Genomic DNA, 6,806 nt, shown 5'->3' with positions numbered 1-6,806 from the left:
CTGTTATGGTCTATATTTGCCCATTTCGATCAGTTTCATTTAACTCCATATTTTGCGCAGACTGCGCAATGCCAAATTTCTTATTTATGGAGATATTTCTTTGAAATTTTAACCACAGACGCTTCTAGTAAAGGTAAACATTTCGCATATGGTAAAAATTATGTGTGGGCATGCGCAGTGACTGCGGAATGCCAACTTTCTCATTTATGGAGATATTTCTTTGAAATTTTAACCACAGACCCTTCTAGTAAAGGTAAACATTTCGCATATGGTAAAAATTATGTGGAGGCATGCGCAGTGACTGCGCAATGGCAACTTTCGCATTTATGTAGATATTTCTTTGCAATTTTAATCACAGATTCTCCTAGTAAAGCCAAACATTTCACACACAGTAAAAATTATGTGTTGGCATTGCGCAGTGCATGCGCCGTAACTGCACAATTGCCAACTTTCTTATGTATGGGGATATTTCTTTGGAATTTGAACCACAGCTGCTTCTAGTAAAGGCAAACATTTCGCACATGGTAAAAATTATGTGTGGGCATGCGCAGTGACTGCGCAATGCCAACTTTCTTATTTATGGAGATATTTCTTTGAAACTTTATTTTACTTATTTAACTCCTCTCTTTCTCTGGACGTGGACGTGCTTCAATATGCAGATTCGACATTTTGTGTGCTTTCGATGGCAACGCATCGTTTCAATACTTTGTGTTACGCGGCAATACCCACGAGTGGGTTTTGGAACATTTTTTTGTTAAAGTCAAAATAACCATAAATCATAACTATAAATGGTAGATCTCGACATGTGGGTATCAAAAGAACTGAAATTTCACGTAGAATCAAAAAGTACAATAAAAAATAGGGGTGGTCATTTAAAATAACGAAGTTACTAACTACTTCCGGAATTTAAAGATATTTTACATTGATTCGGCCTTCAGAGTAATTCCCAAGTCCAATTTTTTTAAAACCTACCTATTTCACTTTCCCAGAAACGTTTAACTAAAGCTACCAAAAAAATATCTCTCAAAAATTCGCAATTGTTTAATCCTTTGCATTTGGAAATTGTAATTGTTTATATTGTGCACTCGAATAGTTGCAATCTCTTCGATTTACTATTTCTGGTCGAATTTTGAATCCTTCTGTTTGGTAATTTAATCATTTGATTTTTCAAGTGTTATTAAACGTGTCATTAACCACAATTTTCTAATGAATATCAATGGGATCCGAATAACATCATGCCCTAATATATGAAAATATAAATCCTTATTCCCATGCAGGGTCTTCAAACTTAAGTGGGCACTATTGCCAACTTGGTAATTAGAAGAGATCCAAGATTAAATTAGAGAATTAAATTAGAGAACTACGAGTATAATGTAGTATATTATTTATTTTACGCTGATTACCCACTTTTTTCTAATGGAACACGATGTAATATTCCATTATATCACATTTTTAGCGCATTTTTTAAGAATTAAAAAAATGTGCTATTTTTTGCGTTTTGTCCGTCGGTTCGTCCGTCCGGACCCACTTCTACCGTTTTGAACTACTTCTAGGGGAATGGTCCTAGAGTCCTGGAATTTTTTGCGGTAGGTAGCCTATACCTTGAAAGTGTGCCAGAGGGCCATAAAATTTCACTGTCTAAAAGGTCCCCCCTCCCCGAATTATTTCCTGAGATTCTGTTTTTGAAAGTAAAACGTGCATAGCTTTTACATACGACAACTGGTACTCTAATGATAGGTCTCAACGAAAGGAATTATTTCTACCAACCACAGCCCTCCTCCTCGACTTCTTATCGTGATCGGGTATATTCCCTTATACCTCAAGGACGGATTGTCGGAAGAGAGTACTCAGAAAGGGCGATTGAGACGTCTGCAAGAAATATATCCATTGGTGATAAAACAAAAGCTATTTCGGTTAAAAAATGCGCTTTATCTGTGCACAGTTTATACATGTTTTAAATGTGTAAATGGATAGAGAAGAAGACCAGATAGGTTTTGGGTTCACCCAATAAACGCAGGAGCATCACTCGGCTCCGCTTTTTTTCACCGTAAGTTAACTATTTGTTAACTAATCTTCACAAAACAAGCATAAATTGTGCACAAATCTTGTGCAGATAAAGGGCATTTTTTAAAATCGAAATATCTTAGTGATAAGGTGTGTTATAAGGAGAGGACACAATAACATTAAAAGGCCGCGTGGCATACGTTCAAAATCTACGCATATATTGCAAGAAGAGTCAGGTACTTACAGAAATTCTGCAAAATATTGTTTTTCTGAAACTACTTTACAAACAAGTATACTTTCGTCTTTAAAAAGGGATGAAGAAAGTGTGATTTTCCTCTCTAGTGAGGAAAGTAATAAACAATTGCTGCGTTAATCTTAATAATTTAAAATTAAATTAAAATTGAAACATACCTGTATCTAGATTGCTATGTGTGAAACTTCATTATTGCATACGATAATTTTTCCATTTTTATTGTAGTTCCAGAAAAACTTATGTGTAAAACTTGAGTAGAAAGTGTTTTTCAACTCGTTCAATTGACACACTCGCTACGCTCATGTGTTAAACTTTGAACTCGAGTTGAAAAACTTCACTTTCTTCTCTAGTTGTACAAATAACTATTTTCCTTTTGTAGGTACGTTTCTCAAACATTTTCCGGATATTCACAATTAAGTTTTCACTCCGCCAGAAGATGTGTCTCGTTTAGAACAACTTTCCGTCCTTTGAGAGTACTGTACTGAAAATGTTGACAACACCAGTAGATGTGTCTTGTCCAGACATTCCACTTGCCCTTTATGAGTGCCCTCTTCCGACACTTCGTTTCGCTCCGACTTCACCTCTCCCCCCCCCCCCACACCAAAAAGTATGTCTCGTTCAGACGATTCATTTTGCCTTCGTGAGTACTCAACTCCGACAAACAGTTTTCGACATATTCGTTTCGAAAGTTTTGATATCACCAATTGATATATTTCGTTCAGACGTGAGACGTCCCAACCGCCCTTTGTGAACATCCTTCTCCGACAATCCGCTCTGGAGATATAAGGAATTATAACCGATAAGGGGAATACCTATGACTGATAGAAATTAATTCCTTTCATTATAGCCCCCCCCCCCCCCCCATTTGGTAAGAAAGACGGGCTCCTTTTGTTGACACCTTTAATTAGAATACCATGAAAGTAAAAAAAAGGAATCCCGCAGGAAAGTTCATTTCGATGGGTCCGTTCATTAGAATACCATGAAGAGTAGAACGTGTGTTTAACCCCCATCCCCCATCCCTTTTCAAAAGTTTGACTTGGCACCACTATAAGCGAGACGTTGTGAACCAAATTGTTGCGCCCGGTGCGTTTCCAGCCTAGGACAGTAAACATTCAACGTTCAAGTAACAGAAGACCTTCGTACACTGTGGGGTATTCCATACCCCCCGTGCTATGTCCGCCAGAGCCCTTCTTGCTCTGATCATTATTTTAGAAGAAATGAGAGGTCGATGATCTTTCCTTTAGTCTACGATAATTAACATAAGACTGTCGTAAACGGAGGGCGGGGGGGGGGGGTTATTCCATAAATACCATACATAATTTACACGGTGCAAAACTTTCTTGTGTCGGTGACGTGGCGTGGGGTGTTGGTAATGGCTTTCGAGCTTAAAACTAGTATGCAATAACCCCCAGGAAAGAATAAGTTTCAACGTTCATTTCCCTACAAGTAACATAAGATCTTCGTACACGGGGAGGGGGGTGCATTACATACTCCTGAGACCCCCCGGTGCTATGTTCTCATACAAAACTTGGAGCGCGCTCTGCTCCGATAATAGAATGATATAATGAATAATGAAGAAAGGGGGGCCGATGGTGTTTCCTTACTTCAAAAATAGCCATGAGAGCGTGGATGGTTTTGTTTTTGGAAAAAAACGTAATACGAGACTTGGGGGGTTTGGAATCCCCCCCGAAAAGATACTTTCAGCGTTCATTTCCCTACATAACATAAGGCCTCGTAAACTGAGGGGTATTCCATACTCCCCAGACCCCCCGGTGCTATGTTCTACTCAAAAACCCTGCTCTGATGACTATTTCAAAAGAAAGGAGAGGTCGATGATGTTCTCTTTAGTCAAAAAAGGCCACGAGAGCGCGGAAGGTTTTGTTTTTGGAGGGTACGTAGCACCACGCCACCGGGAGGTCTGGGGGGAGGGGTATAATGTTCATTTCCCTGCAACTAACATAAGACCTTCGTAAACTGGTGATTATTCCATATGCCAGTACACCACCCTTAGCCTTGTTTCTGAACCCAATCCTCGTTGATTAAATTTAAAAATTGTCAATATTGTAATGTAAATTTAATTACATCGTTTATTTATAACAATTAATTAACAACAAATTCATTAGGTAGTCTTAAGATCGATTAATTTATAACAAGCGCATATAAGTAGAACTGACTGAAATGCGCTACAATTTGCTTATATAGTAAACGACAATTGTTTTTGAGTCTTTCAGAATATTCTAACGCAAACACTAAACATCTCTTACGTCACATCCGCCGTCGTTCCTTATCGCCAATGACTTATTCTTCATGGTGCCTCGATGCCTATCGAGATTCCTGGAATGGTCGCTACAATATCTTCCCTATTTTTGACTTCAGACCAATATGACAACTTTTACTGACAATGTAATTCTCTACCTAGTGAGGATATCGTCTACAGGGTGTTTCATTAGGAAAAAGTTCGTTTTTGTCGACTGTGAATTGTTCTTCTGTTTTAACAATTGTTATTAACGTAAAAAAACACAGTAGTTTCTAATTTAATCGACCTTATATCACTTCTAATAACGAAGTTAACAATAGTACCGACTTAAGTTTGAAGGTCCTGTATAGTGTATAATTCCAATAACCACCAAAATAGCTATTATCGAAATTGTTGGGATACTCGCGCGCTTTATCTTCAAAGAGGTTTAATATTCGCCCGCCCATACCAGTAGCCATTCCACTAAGTTAACTAAAAATAGTTTCCTGTATGCATGGAAGACGTTCGAACAATTTATTTTAAATATAATTCGATCACATCCCAGTTATAAGAACTAGTTGCTATGCAACTAATAGTTAGTGCAATTTTTCATAATTTCATATAAATAACGGCCCACTTATGGCAAATTACATTGAAATCGAATTTGTGTGTAAGTGCACATATGACATGGTCAGTTCTGGTCAACATAATATGAATGTTTGAAAAGAAACAAAAAAGTTAACACTACAATGCTTCATCAGTGTAAAATGATAATAATACTCGTAGATCATAAGACGAAAATACAAATGCAATGTTTGAAGATACAAAACATAAAAATACAACAACCGGTGACGGTAACAAATTCTACAAACTCTCGTACTATTTGAATAAAAAACAGCTCAAACTTATCAAATTAATGCAATACGAGTTCACAGTGGTGCGTATACCCCATACGGCGTATAAGTAATCCTTATCTCTTGGGTTCCATAAAGATCATCAGATCTTTTTTGTTTCTATTGTAGATGACATTCCCTGCTTTCATAATTCTGTGACGGAAGGGTAGGTATGCTTTATTATTACAGACCATCAACTGCAGTGGACATCGTTTCTGTGATTCATTTATGGCGTTTTACGTGCGAATTTTAACAGGACGTAGTGTATTGGTGAATTATATAGCTACTATAATTTGCAACGCATTTAAATTTTCTCTGATCGTTTTATTCATCTTCGGTGTCATTTACCCCACAGCTCCATATTCTTGGAAGGAACCTACCACATCCATTGCGCCACTCAAAAAGGACGATAGTAATTTTCCATTTACCTTGTTGCTTGAGATAATCAATTTTATTCTATTTCGTTTCCTTCCCAATTGTCTATGTACGACTACTTACGATCTTGATTCAACTTTCATTAACTTCATTCGATACTCAAACAAATTAATTGACATTTATTCACCATGAAATGACATATTTCATATATGAATGAATCAATAAGCGTTATGGTAGATTGTATGTAATTACAATGTATTAAAGGTAATTGTATCCACCAATCTATTTTACCTAAATTGTTTGTAATAGTGGATTATGTCTTGCAGAAATAGCCTCGTCACATCATAAAATTTTGTCGCTTCGTTAATTTCGCTAACCACTTAAAAGTAAAAGATTCTCTTTACCTTGGCAATTGTAACGGACTTCATTACATTTACATGGGGTTGAAGACCTCACTAGTCACTTGCACAAAATTATGGTTGCTGAGAATAAAATTAAAGAAGAAATGCAAATTTCACCACTTCTTTGGGGGTGGCTTTCAAAGAAACACGTTGAACCCTCGGTTGTAACACCCTGTATATCTAGCACCAATCAGTAGTAGAAAATGTGTCCTTTTGAGGGGCCAGAACCAAGAGAGGGATAATAACTACTTAAATAAATAAATAAATAAATAATAACCAGTCTCATTTTATACCAAAACACGCAAAAGAGTATGAAGTGAAATTTTGCGCCAGTTTTTTTATGACTAAAAGTAGTTTAACCAAACACGAGATTGTCGCATTTAGATTAGATAGTGTAGCGGAAAACAAGCTAATAATTATTTATAACACGTTTAGTTTGAAATTGAGGCAAGCAAAAGGAGCGTGAAGAGAAGAATGTCGACTTTTTGATTTGGTTAACTAAGAACATGTCCAGTAAGCGTCTTTAAAAGACGCGAAGAGGATTATGTAAATTTTGAATTGTTTCATCTCGAATTATTTGTTAGTACAAGACCTGACGCTGTTTAACATGCCCGATTTTGATAGCTACAGAATGTTATACAATA

This window comes from Photinus pyralis, unplaced genomic scaffold (assembly GCF_008802855.1).
Source record: "Photinus pyralis isolate 1611_PpyrPB1 unplaced genomic scaffold, Ppyr1.3 Ppyr1.4_LG1, whole genome shotgun sequence".
NCBI lineage: Eukaryota > Metazoa > Arthropoda > Insecta > Coleoptera > Lampyridae > Photinus > Photinus pyralis.
Note: the sequence above shows the minus strand (reverse complement) of the source record.